At 55.8% G+C, this 14,055-nt stretch overlaps 1 long non-coding RNA gene across 1 annotated transcript; it reads left to right on the plus strand.

Annotated features, from left to right (window-relative positions):
• The first annotated feature begins 4,831 nt into the window (after positions 1–4,831).
• On the plus strand, positions 4,832–13,416 carry LOC140697030 (uncharacterized). Its single transcript, XR_012073864.1, has 3 exons — positions 4,832–5,204; positions 9,752–9,880; positions 13,162–13,416. It is a non-coding gene; the product is annotated as an uncharacterized lncRNA (long non-coding RNA).
• The last annotated feature ends 639 nt before the right edge of the window (positions 13,417–14,055 follow it).

Raw genomic sequence — 14,055 nt, forward strand, 5'->3', positions numbered from 1 at the left:
TTGCACAGAAACATGCGGTCGTCCGTGACCTGGGGGGTCGTCACCAAGCCCCAGGGTCTCTTCTGTCTGTCGGGCAGGGCCTACCCCCACAAGGTGGTGAGAATTCCTGGCGCACAGGCTGGCACCCAGGCCCAGGGTGTCTCGGTGCCCCAGGCCTCCCTCCCGGAACCCCTTCCAGAGTCAGAGCCCTCCGTGCCGGCCCTCCCCGCCCCCTCCCTGAGGGAACGGAGAGACCTCGGGGCGCGGGAACTGGGAGGGGGTGGCGGGGAGGCCGGTTCCTGCCTGGGCCGCTCGGGGGGTACAGGAGTGCGCCTCCAACCCCGCCCTAGGCCCGGGGGGCCTCCCCCGCCCCCTCGGGAATCCAGCTTTCCGCGCCAAACCGCCGAGGGGGCCGACGGGGCCGAGGGGGCCGAGGAGGTGGCGAAGCCCAGCGCGCTGACACACGCGCCTGGAATTCTCCGGGGAGTCGGTGGCCGCAGCGACCCCTCCACCCTGGGCCAGCTCCAGCCGGCAGGGGCAAGAGGAGGCCGGCTCCCCGACGGGGGCAGGGCGCGCATCGCCCGCCTCCCCGCGCGCCTGGCGAAGCGGCCCAGCCGGGTTCCTCCACGTGCAGCAGGGCTGCCCTCGGGTCCGCATTCCCGCCCCACAGCCACCGGACAACTGGTCTGAATCCTAGCAGCCTGGGGCACGTTACCAGATGTTCCGTGCCTCTGTGTCCCCATCTGTGCCAAGGGCGTTCCTTCCATCATTGGATAGTTCCTCAGGATTCCAGGAGCGGACACAGAATAGGTGTCTGGGACAGTGTCAGGATGGCTCAGTAATGGGGTGCAAATTCGGGGAGAGTCACGGGTGTCAGCTGCACCTTGGGACACTGGGCACCCCCGCAGCTTAACCGTCCCTTCCCCCCTCCCCAGGTCACCCCCACCAAAGACCACTTTGCCATATGGGGGTCCAGGTTTGTGTGGTGGGAGGGCAGGCCTGTGGCCTGGGGCACAGCTTATTCTCCAGGCCAAGAGGTCCCTCAGGGCTCTGGTGACAACTGAGCCCAGGGAGGGGAGGCGGCCACAGGAAGCACAGTCTGGACGGCGCTGGCCACAGACACCAAAGGCCTGGGATGGACCCGTCCAGGGAGGATGAGTCCTCTGGGCAGATATTCTGGGGAGCTGTGGCCTGCAGGGGGACTGTCACCACCAGAACCAGGAGTCCTAGGGTGCATGGCGCCCCCTCCTTGGGGGATGCTGGAATGCCCCTGAGGTAGGGCGAGCCGCTTCCTCTCCCTGCCCAGGGCCCAGGGTTGCTTCCATGCCGCGGCCCTGCCCCGCACCCCACTGCCCTCCCAGTGCTGGATGGAGTAGGGGCCACAAGCCACGACTTGTCCCTTTGCCCTGTGCCCAGAGACCAGGCAGGAGTTGTCCCTGAACCCTAGCCCAGCCCTAGACCCCTAGGCCAGCAGAGCCCCATGGACTGGCCTGCCCCATCTTGGCCTGACCCCCACATTTCATGGCCCCTCTCTTCACCCCCGGGGTTTGGGGGCCAGCAGATGACCCTGAGTCCCATCCACCCCAGCCTCGTCCCTCTTACCCCAGACCCCTCAGCCCCTGACTGTTACAGCCTGTCGCCTCTGACCAGGAGAGGGGGCATAGGGCCCACGCAGCCAGACCTCAGGCCAGGGCAGCGTGGCCAGCAGGAAGCCAGGCTGGCCTGGGAGCCCCACCAAGAAACGCCACCGTTTCACTCCCCCATCAAAGTCCCATTCTACAAACACTGACTGGGCTTCCCAGACCTGTGCTCTGGTAGCTGCCTCAGGGGACAAGTTAGGGTCAGGGTGGACCTCCCAGAGTGACCCAGCACTCAAGTCTAAAGAGCGGCAGGCATTGCCATCTCCCGAAGGCTTCAGGGCCTGGCCAGCACTTCCCCAGCGTGGGCCCGCAGAGGCCTCAAGCTGACCACATACCACAGCTGAGCCCCACTAGGGCCTAGGGAGCCATCTATTGGGGGGGCTGTAAACCCCATTGCGGGGGCCACCCTCCTCTCACATGCAGATCCTGCCCCAGTTCCTGCTTCCCCGGCAGCCATCCCTCAGGGAACAGTGACCCTCAGCCCTGATGGCCTTCAACTGCCCACAGGATCTGCTCCAAGCTCCTGACCTGGCGTCCGCAGCCTCCCCTACATGGACCAGCTCCCAGGGACGCTACTCTGGCCCAGCAGCCCCACTGCCCTGTGGCCCCCAAAGCACCTTCCCCTTGGCTCGCCCCCTCCCCCTCCACTCTTCAGGTCCTTTCTCACCCACTTGGTAAAAGCCGGTCCTTCACCCCAGGGCAGAAGACAGGTGGCCTCATGCCACTGGTGGCCACCAGGGGGCGCCATGTTTCAGATGTGGGGTTTGGGTGCATCAGAGCCTCTCGGCTGGGAGCGGGGACTGGGGGCCGGGTACTGCTGGCGGAAGAGGCCGACTGGGCTCGTGCCTTGGGGCTTCTTGAGAGCTCTGCCGGGTGGTTACTTGGAGCCCCTCCCCAGGCGAGGAAACAGGCCAGAGAAGGGGGTGCCGCCGTCCTGGCTCTCAGGAGAACAAGGTTTGGGCCTCCAGGGTTTCTCCAAGTCCACCTCGAACCTGCTGTGCTGCCTGCACCTGGCTGTGTGACTCTGGGGACGTCACCTGTCCTCTTTGGATTTCAGTCTCTCCACCTGCAGAGTGGGGGTGGGAAGCACTGGCTTGGCTGGGCAGGGCCGACTATTGGACAGAGCGCTGGGCCCTGCCTCCAGCTCGAGCCTGGCTAGTCTCTGCCGCCCCTCGGGAGCAGGGCTCCACCCCCTCGGCCAGGGGCCTCGCACCCACGGGGAAGGGGTCTGCAGGGCACTTCCGCCTTGCTCCAGCCGGGGCTGACAGACAGGGGGACAAACCCTCCCAGGGAGCTTCTGGGACTGCAACCAGGACAGAGGCAAGGCTGCCTTCCTGCCAGAGAGCAAGTCGCCGCAGGCTGAGTGTGTGCGTGTGCGAGCACATGGGAGGGTGCCAGGATCCTGTCGCTCAGCGTGTCCCCTGTCTGGGGGGCCCACCAATACCCTCTCCTTCCCAAGGCCTCTGTTGGCCCAGGCGGGGCAGGGTCCGCTAGCGCAGAGTGCCTGGTGGAGGCCAGGGCTGTGTCCCCCTACGTAGCGAGGGTGACCAGCCCCCTGCTGTGAGCAGCGAAGACCCAGGCCCCTCGCTGTGTGGATCCCGTTTGGACCCCACTTAGGCCCTCAAAGGAGGGCAGAGGAGTGAAGGCTAAAGCCCCAGCCGGCGGAGGGTGTCGCCTGCCTGGGTGCTGGCAGCAGCGGTGTTCCCACGCTCCATGGTGCCAGCCTCGGCGCTCCAGCCCTGCCCCACCCTCGCCTTGTGGCGATCAGGGCACCCGGAATGTGGCTGTGGATTCCGTCCCCCGGGGCCACAGATTCCTGTCTCAGTGGGCGAGGGCGGAGGACGGCTTTCCGCCCTTTGATCCTTGCCAACTCCATGGAGCTGGGCGCGCCCAGGCCTCGCCAGCCAGGCCACAGGGGAGGCTGGGAGGGGCGTGAGGAGCAGTCTCATGCCACTGTTCCCCCAGGCTCTGAACCCCAGCTCCCAGGACCTAGCCCTGCTCCCCAGGTGCTCCCTGGGGAGCTCCTGCCAGCTGGGCGATGGCCCCAGCCTCTCACCCGGGAACCTGGAGCCGCTCCCCACTTTCAGCCTGTGAATCTACGCAACGAGCCTTGCTCTTCCCCCACCGCCGGGGGTCCAGCGATCTGCTCCCCCCTGCCAGCTGGTCCTTGCCCTGCCCTCCCTCCACCCTGCCACAGCCAACCCACCCTCAGACCCCAGGATACCCTGGCCTCACCACTGACCGCAAAGAAGCCAGCGGGGATCCTGGGTCCCTCACACCCAAAGGGGCTTCTTTCTGGCCCCTCCCCCACAGCCTCTCTGAGCTGCTGAGAGTTGCCACCCACTCAGTACAGCGGGTCACCTGCCCTGTGTTCCAGCACCTGAGACCTTGGGACAAGGAGCCACCCACTGAGCCTGGGTTGAGGGGCAGAGTCTCAAAATCCCAAAGGGTGGTGGAGGGGTCTCATCTGGAGCTCCTGAGAGGCAGGGAGGAGGCGGCTGGCTCTGCCACCTCCGCCAGTTGCCCTGGGTTTCCTCATCAGCAACAGGTTAATTTCAGTAATTAGCACGCCTCCCAGAGGCCCAGCGGGAGCTGGCCTAGGACCTGATCCTTCTGCCTCAGCCACGGCCCCACGCAGCCAAGGAGAAGGGAATCTAGGAGGGCTCCCAGGAGGAGGAGGACTTGGCCTTGGAGACTCACCGCTTGGCCCATGGGGAACTTTCAAGCCCCTGTCCCTGGGCTCTGCCCAGCTTCTCAGGCACGGCTCCGCTTTCTGCTCTCCCGCCCACCTGTTGTGTGCACACCCTTCCCATTGGGTCTGTCTTCGCCCCCAACCCTTCGCCCCCTACGCCAGGCCTAAGGTGTCCTCTTCCAACACGGCACCTCCCTCTGGGGACCCGGAGAGGTGTGGCGCCAGGCCAGGCCCTCGGGGTCTGCACGCGGGGGGACCTGAGGAGGAGATGTCCTGCCAGCCGAAGCAGCCAGGGACGCTTCCTGGAAGAGGGGACACAGCATGGTCCCTTAGATGCAGGAGCGCATTCTTGAGCAAAGCCTCCGCCCAAGGTGGAAAGATGGAACGTGGTGGGGCCCATGGAGAGTCTGGGGCCTTCCACGCCGCCGTGCACTGCAGCCGAGCACCGCCGAGCACCGCCGAGCACCGCCGCAGGGATCCGCCGGACCTGGGGATTCCTGCGCCACCGTCGGCTTGTGGCCCTCTGAGAGTGGGCGCGGGCGGGGGATGGGGCGGGAGGGCCGCACCCCGACCGTCCCCCACAGCTTCCCGGGCCCGGCGACGTCACGGCCCCCTGGCGGGATGAGGCGATGCGGGGCGAGGGGCGGCAGCGCAATGCGCCTTAGTGCGCCGCGTCCCCGAGCACGTCGCGGCGGGCCCGGCAGCCGGCCGCGCTCCAGCGCCCGCCCTCGGCCCGCGCACGGCCCCGCGCGCATTCCTGGCGAGGCCGGGCGCCCCGGCGGGAGGGCGGAGGGCACCCCCACCCCCCGCCCCGAGCGGAGGTGAATTCCTTCCCCGACAGCGGTGACTCGAGGCCGTGGCCAACTCAGGCGAGGACCCCGGGCACGTTGGCGGTAGGACCTGCTGGCCCCAGGAGGATCCCTTGGGTTGGGGGATGGCCCGTAGCGGGGTGGGGTGCGCGGGGCCAGGTGGCAACCGGCGGGGGCGGGCGCGGCTGAGCCCGGAGAGCCTGTCTCGGCGCTTCCCAGCCGGCGGGGCTCGGGCAGGATGCAAAGCGAGAGCGAAGAGGCGGAGGCGCGGGCAGCCTGTGTGGTCGGCGAAGCCGAGAGATTCGCGCAGGGAGTGTTAGCACTTGGGTGGGGGGTCTGAGCAGGAGCTGAGGCTGAGAAGGCCTGGGAAGCTTGAGGCAGCTGGTGTTGGGGCTGCACAGGCGTCCAGCCCTTCAGCCCTGCCTCCGCGCCTCCATTTACTCCGTCGACACGCGCCTACTGGGTGCCGGCGTCCTGCTGTGAGCTGGGCCAGAGCGTCCAACACAGCCTAGGAAGAGGCGGGCCCTCTCTGCCTTCAAGGGGCATGGAACCTCTCGAGGTCTGCAGGCGCCAGCCCAGCGGCAGCAGGGCAAAGTGCAGCAGAGCATCCTAGGGTCCTGGTGGAAAGGGGGAGCCCACCATGGAGGGCTGGGCCCTGGGCATCAGCTGGAGGGCTGGCTGGGCTGCAAGGCTGCCTCCTCCCAGGGCTCAGGTCCCCCTCACTCCCGCGTGTCCGCGCACCTACACTGACCACTCCCCCACCCAGGCCCAGGTTGAGCACTGGGCACACCCACATCCCCTAGGGGGAAGGAGGTGTCGGGATGAGGGCAGGAGAATGGTAGGGACAGAGGAGAGAGCGGTCCTACTACTCAGAGTGCCCAGGGAGTCCAGGTGAGGCTCGAGAGGTGCAGGCAAGGGCCCCAAGGACGGAAGGTGGACAGGTGAGAAGTCCTTTGTGTGCATCAGCTGGGAAGTGGAGGCTGATGGAGCAGCCTGGCTGCAGCTCCATCATGAGGGCAGTGGGGGCCATGGAAGTGTTTCAGTAGCAGAGTCACACAGTCAGATGCGAGTTTTGGAAAGATCACCCCAAGAGACACCGTGAAAGCATGATATACGGGGTTGTAGAGAGATCCATCCATCAGGTTGGACCAATACTTCCTTAATAAATGTAGTGCTGGACATTAAGATGGTGTACAGATTCCTGATCGGAGATAATTCTGCATTGAGCATCTCTGTCCTCTCATCACTGTTTGCATTTCGAGTCATCACAACATTTCTAGAAGCAAGTGAGGACTCTTGATGGTCATCACCTGCTGGCCGGTGAACTTCGGCCAGCTTAACGCTTCCCCCGGCAGCATGATACTGGCACACGGGCCTCCCTGCCCCTCTGCCCTCCGCGCCTCTGCCCTCCCCCCAGGCCTCTCTCTGTTGCTGACCTGATAATCCCCTTTCAGGCGACCTTGAGGCATCCCCAGCTCTGATCTCCTTTATGTGCCAGGGACCTTGCCCTCTGTCCCCAGCCCCAACTCCTTCTGAGCATTGATGGGGGTGCCAGCTGGCCTCTGGACCCTCCCTAATCCACCTCACTCTCCTTCTTCAGAGGTCCCCCTCCCGTGGCTGCTCAGGCCAGAAGCTGGTGGAGGTCATTCCTTCCTTTCCCTGCACCATCGGTCCAACCTCCTAAACCCCCATCCATTCCAGCAGTCCCCCCCTCACCTGCCTCCTCCCACTCTGTTCCAGCTCCCCACACTCACCTCTGTCCCAGCTGCCAACAGGTATCTCAAACATACATGTGACAGGAGACCTCCCCTGCTTTAAAGCCCACAGTGGCTCTCTAGTGCCCACAGGCACAAACCCATGCTCCCGCCCCACCTCTGCCCCTCCAACCCCTGCTCAGCTGTTTGAACCCCCCTCCCTCATTCATCACCCATGCTGGGGGACACCAGGGCTGACCCACACCTGGGGATGGGATGGAAGATGCTGTGGGCCTTGGGGTGGAGTGGGGGAAGGACAGAGAGGCGAGGGCACTGGTGTGGTCACCTCTGCAGACCCTGCCCTGCAGGCTCTGCCCACAGCCCCACAACTCCCCTCTGCTCCCGGCCCAGGTTGTGCCTGAATCACTTCCCAGGCCCTGAAACATCTTCACCTCCCAACCCTGAGCCCAGGTCTGATTCTGTGTCCGCAGCTGTGGTAGGGAAAGCCCTTACCAAGTGTCTGCAGAATGAGACCCTCAGCCAAGGCCAGAGTCCCTGGCTGAGAATACCATCCCAGAGAGATTAAGTGACTGGCATGGTGTCATGTAGTCAGCTCAGGGTCTGGGGACTGGGCAGAAGGAAGCATCTCCTGGCCTTCCCCCTTCAAGTCCCCCTGGAAGCTCCAGGTTCAGGGAGGAGCTGACTGCAGATCTCCTGCAGTGTCCAGACCCCCACCACACACACACACACACACACACACACACACACGCACACACACACACGAAGCAGGTCGGCTGAGCCAGGCAGAAGGCAGGCATGCTCCAGCACGCCTTGGCATTCCTTGCCCAATGATGTGGGAAGAACCCAGGCAGGCCTAGTCACCACTCTGATGTCTCTCTCAGGAGCTCAGGCCATGGAGGCCTGAACAGAGAACACCAACACGGCCCACTGACCTGTGACCAACTGTGTGGGGCAGAGGGGCCAGGGTGTCCTGTCCTGGGAGCCACAAAGCCCAGCATGGGAGGGGCAGCCTTGGGGAAGGCCAGATCCCAGCACCACGCATTAGGAGATGAGCTCAGCCCATGGATACAGACGCGGGGGGCCAGGGCAGCTCCATCAAGCCATGGGTTAGCTGGGATCAAAGGGAGACCTAGATGGGCCACGGTGCCTGCAGAGCAGAGGCCTGCCCTTCTGCTCAGAGCCTCTTACAGGCCTCCAAATCCACAGAAACGTGGCCACCAGAGCCGGCAAGTGTGGCCAAGGCAGCAGCGGGCCCAAGCGCACCAGCAGTGTTCTCGCAGCCTGGCCCCAAACCACGCGACTGGCGGAAAGATGTCATCTACTGTCATCCGGTTTTCTGTTAAAGCTTGGGAAGATATTTCACGGTTTTTTTCCCCATAAAGGACTTGTGAATTCCAAGATTAATTCCTGAATGTTTTATGTCTGTTCTTTTTTAAAATAGCATCTTTCTGTTATATATGTATCTTTTGGTGACTTAAATGAATACTATTGACTTTTGTATTGGGCAACCCTGTTGAACTCTGATTAGTACGAATAGTTAATCTGTTGATTATTTTAGCATTTCAGTGTAAGTTAACATGTTATTTGAAAAGACATGATAACACAATTTTGCCTCCTTTTATCTAGTTCCTAAACTACTGATTTTTTTTCCCTTGTCTTATTGCATTGGGCAGGACTTCCAGAATAGTGTTGAATAGCAGCTGTGAGAATGAGCATCCTTGTGTTGTTCACAACCTCAAAGGGGATGCAGTGAGAAAGTGTCTCTGTTATGCTTGCCCCCGATTTGAGGGCGACAGTTCTTTATTCTGCATCAGCGTAATAATTGGGTTTCTTTTCTTCTTTCACCTGGTGAATTACTGTGTTAAATTTTCTGACTTGAACTATCCTTATATTCCTGATAGAAATTTTATGTGACCTTAATAGACAGTTGGATTTTAGTTAGCTGATACTTTAAAGTTTTAAACACTCACACTCATAAATCAAACTGGTTTAGAATTTACTTACCTTGTGCTTCTTTTTTTATTTCTATACTAGCTTCATAAAGTGAGTTGGACCACTTTCCCTCTATGTCTCTTTTTCTGAACACCTTATCATGTAGATCATCTGCTCCCTGAGGACTTGGTAGCTCTACCCTGTGGTACCTGCTGGGTTAGGGGCTTTGGGAAGTGTGTGTGTTTGTGCGCGCGTGCGTGCTGGGAGAGAGGCTTGGTTACTATTTTAATTCTTAAGTCCTTATTAAAATCATAGTTTTCTCTTCCTTCTTGTTCAGATTTCAATATTTCCCATTTTCCCTGCCTCTGCATTTTGCCTAGGTGTTCAGACTTACTGGTATATACTTCTAAAGACAATTGGGGGGTATTTAGGTTTATTTATTTTTAGAGGAGGTACTGGGGATTGAACCCAGAACCTCGTGCATGCTAAGCATGTGCTCTACCACTTGAGCTATACCCTACCCCCTTATTGGTGTATACTTTTTTTAAAAGTCTCCTATATTTAAAATAATGCTCTTATGGCTAGAGTTATTTCCCCCTCTTTGTCCTATATTTTATTTTTCCTTTTTCTCTTAATCACTCTTGAAGTAATTTATTTGGAGAGCCAGCTTTGATTTTGTCATTGCTATTTTTTGTTTTTGTTCCCTCTTAATTTATGGTTTTATTATTTCCTTCCTTCTACTTTATTTCTTTGGATTTATTCTTGGCTAGATTTTCAGATCCTTGACTTAGTCAATCTTTTTTTTCAGTCTCTCTTATTTTCAGGTCAGCATACTCAAAGCTATATAATTGTCTCTAATATTATTTTAAATGTGTTCCACAGAACTTTGTAGAGATTGTATTATTGTTAAGTTCTAAGTATATTGTAATTTACCTTATGAATTCCTCCTTAATCCAAACATTATTTTAAAAATTTTTTTTAAAGTTTCACTAAGCGTTTGGAAGTGTGGCCTTCAGGCTTTGTCTGACCAAGTTGATACCAGTGTGGCTTCCAGTTCACGACGGATCGCTCCTCGCGCATTTGTCTTTCTCTGCGACGTTGTATCTGCTTTAGGTAAACAAGAAGCAGAAAGGAAGGGCTACATCCCCTGTCACACCCTCCATCATTCACAGCTGTCAGAGCAAACACCCATCTAGCCTCTCAGTACAGTGTGTGGAAAATCTCTTATTTGATGAACTTCAGAAGCAATTTAATGGATTAAGTTTTCCTGTTCTTCAACATCCAGAGCTTCAGGACGTCTTACTTACTCCTGTCATTGGACCTAGTTTTAAACCAGTTAGTTACGAGAACACTTCCCAGTGGACATCTCCCGCGGAGGTGCGCTCGGCGACTCTTCTTCCCGGCGGAAGCACGCCAACCCCGCCCGCCACACACCACAGCTCAGAAAGGGGCCTAGAAGCCTCTATTCCAGCAGCAAGGGGGCAGACCTGGCCCCTGTCAGGGCTGTGAGAACCGCAGAACGGAACAGGAGGCCCCGCTCCACAACAACAGTCAGGGCAGGCTCTGATCACAACACCAGCCACACCCCCAGGCAAAGGGATGACAGCCGACACACACGGAGAAAGACGAGGCAGCCATCCCCACTAAGAGCAGCCCTTGCAGCAAACCTATTAGACGAACAGCCTGCACAGGAAAGCTCCCACCTTAAATAAAAACAAACAAACAAAAAACAGCCCTTCGAGACCACAGCAGATAACTGATACTCCTAAATCACAGAGCCAGAGAGATAACTAAAATGAAGATGCAGAGCAGCTGCTCCCAATTAAAGGCACAAGCGCGATCCCCTGGAAGAACGAACAATGAGATAGACCTCGACAATCTACTGGATCATGGCTTCGAAAAAGAGGTTATAAGGCCCCTGCGGGAAATGACAGAGGCTGTAAATGGCAGCAGAGAATACTATGAAAAGGAAATGGAAACTATAAAGAGGAGCCAATTAAGAGGAAAACTCAGTCGCTGAGGTGATCGCCGTGCTAAGGGCAGCCAAAAGAAGACCAGAGAGTGCAGAAGAACGAATAAGTGATTTAGAAGACAGGGTAGCAGAAGTCACCCCATCACAGCAGCAGACAGCAAAGCAAGGAAAAACCAACGAAAGCAACATGAGGGACCTATGGGGTGATATAAAGCAGGCCGACCTCCGCATAACAGGGGTCCCGGAAGGAGAAGAAAGGGGAAAGGGAACTGAAAAGGTACTTGAAGAAATCATGACTGAAACTTCCCGAACTTCAAGAAGGAAACAGATATCCAGGTACAGGAAGCAGAGAGGGCCCCAAACAAGAAGAACCTTAACAGGTCTACACCAAGACATATTATAATTAAGATGGCCAAAGTTAAAGATAAAGAAAAGATTCTAAAGGCTGCAAGAGAAAAAAAAGAGTGAGTTACAGGGGTCCCCCCATAAGGCTCTCAGCTGACTCCTCTGCACAAACACTGCAGGCCAGAAGGGAGGGGCAGCATACACTCACAGTCCTGAGTGAGAAGAAGCTGCAGCCTAGGATACTCTATCCAGCAGGGCTATCCTTTAGGATAGGAGGAGAGATAAAGAGCTTCACAGGCAAGCAAAAACTAGAAGAGTTCAGCAACACTAAACCCACGCTACAGGAAATGGTGGAAGGTCTGCTGTAAATAGAGAAGAAGCAGGAAGCCATAGACATGAGAAAACCATAACTGGAAAGGTGGTAACTACAATGAGCTGCAAGAGAATAAACATGAAGATGTAAAAAAAAAAGGACATCAAAATCCTAAAAGGTGGAAAAGGGGAGCAAGAAAATATAGGGTTTTTTCCTTTTTTTTTCTTCATTCATTTTAGGATGTGTTTGAGCCTGCATGACCACCAGTCTAAAGCAAACAGCTATAGTAAGGGGTTAACATACTTGAAAAACAGGGTAACCGCAAATCAAAAGCATACAAAAGAGTCACAAAAACCAAAAAGAAACCAAGCTAATACAAAAGAACATTATCAAACCAGTAAAACACCACATGATATCACTTCTGTGTGGAATCTTTAAAAAAAAAAGACGAACTTATTTACAAAAGAGAAACAGACTCACAGACAGAACACAAACTTATGGTTACTGGGGGGAGGGGCGGGAACGGGTGGGAAGGGATAAACTGGGAGTTTGAGATTTGTAGATACTGACTACTATATATAAAATACATACTGTACAGCACGGGGGAACTATATTCAATATCTTGTAGTAACTTGCGGTGAAAAAGAACATGAAGACAAATCTATATACGTTCATGTACGACTGAAGCATTTTGCTGTGCACCAGAAATTGACACAACATTGTAAGCAGACTGTACTTCGATAAAAATAAAAATGATAAATAAGTAAATATGTTTCACCAAGAGGAGGCGCAGCTCAGTGGTGGAGTGCTTGCCCAGCATGTGCGAGGTCCTGGGTTCAGCCCCCTGCACCTTCGCTAAGTAAATAAATAAATGGATAAATAAATAAACTTAATTACCTCCCACCCCACCAAAAAGGTTCTGAACATGCTATTTTTAAAGGCGTACTTTCTTTTAAGCCGTACTTTTCCCATATTTTTAATTGAAGTAGAGTTGATACATATCATAGAAGTTACAAGTGTACAACACAGAGGTTCATAATTTTAAAGGGCATATTTCATTTGCTGTTATCATAAAACATTTGCTCTATTCTTCTGTGTGCCTCCTAACCCCCCACAGCAATATTGCCCCCTCCTCCCTCTCCCCCCTGGTAACCACGGGTCTGCTCCCTTCTGTGTGTTTGTATTTTTAAGATTCCACGTATAAGTGATATCGTACAGTATTAGTCTTTCTCTGTCTGACTTACTTCACTAAACTCAGCGCCCTCCAAGTCCATCTAACCAGGTTATTGCAAATGGCAAGCTTTTATTCTTTTTTATGTGAAGCCAGACTCGTGTTACTGGTTTCCATTATGAAGACTATATTTCATTTACTTCTTGTGTAGGTAATGCATGCACGGAGTATTAGATTCCCAGAATAGGATGCACACACTCCCCAGACACTCTGTTTTCCTTCCAGAGTCAACTAGAGCCACCAATTTATTTTGTGTCCTCTTTTTGGGGGGGTGAGGGAGGTAATTAGGTTTATTTATTTATTTACTTTGATGGAGGTACTGGAGCTTGAACCCAGGACCTCGTGCATGCTAGGCACACGTTCTGCCACTGAGCTACACCCTCTCCCCATTTCTCGTCCTTTGAAGACATTCTCAGCATGGCCAACATAGTAAATGACTCAGGCCACCCCCATTGTCTGCCTTTTCTTCTTCTTTTTCTGTTACAGCGTCCTCACAGTTGGTTAAATACTTGATTTCCCAACCTCCCTTGCAGCCAGGAGCAGCCATGAACTCAATTCTGGTCCATGAGATACAAGCAACGCCTGCTGAGAGAAAACATTGGCTTTTCCAATAGAATGCAGGACCGAGGGCTGGAGACATGGCAGCCACCCTGCAACTAGAAGGCAAAGAGGCTGAGGGGAAAGGCCAACCTGCTATGAAGAGCAGAATGGAAAGAGGCTTGTGTTGGGCAGTGAGACAGGGCTGGGACCTCTTCCTCTGGGCCTTGTGAGAAAATAAATCCCTACTTGTTGACCTCATGCTGTTAGGTTTTCTTTTCCTTGGAGCCAAGCTGTTTCTAATGTGCAAAACAGCACACGCACAAACACACACACATACGCACGTTTCACGGTGACCGAACATTATACCCTCAGCACCTTGATGTTTTCCTGCAGTCATCACTCTTGAGACCATCTTCCCTCCATGCCTGGAGAGTGAGTGGCGGCACCCGCCGCACACGTGTCACAGCTATCTGACCAGCCCTCCGTGCCTTTGAAATGCTCCCAGTCTGTTGCTGCCGCAGGCAACGCTACAATGGACGTCCCTGCCCAGGCTGCTTCTCACACGCCCGTGAGATCACACCCGTAGGACAAATTCCTAGAAGCAGAGATTGGCGTCTTTACGACGCTGGGTCTGCTGATCCTAGCACGTGGCTCGCTCTTCATTCATTCACGTCTGTGTGTGTGCCCCTCAGCGGAATTTCAGCTTCTCCCCTGGAGCTCACGAGCGTCTCGGTTTTAGCTTCTCCGTGCCATGGCTAATGGGCTCTTCTCTCATCGCCCCCCCTGCCAACAGGCTTTTGTGCAGATCAAGGCTCACGCCTGCATTGTTTCTGGCCCACACACCGAAATTGCTCGGAACAGAATTGCAATGGATCCCCTTGGATTTT

The sequence above is a fragment of the Vicugna pacos genome, chromosome 6 (assembly GCF_048564905.1).
Source record: "Vicugna pacos chromosome 6, VicPac4, whole genome shotgun sequence".
NCBI lineage: Eukaryota > Metazoa > Chordata > Mammalia > Artiodactyla > Camelidae > Vicugna > Vicugna pacos.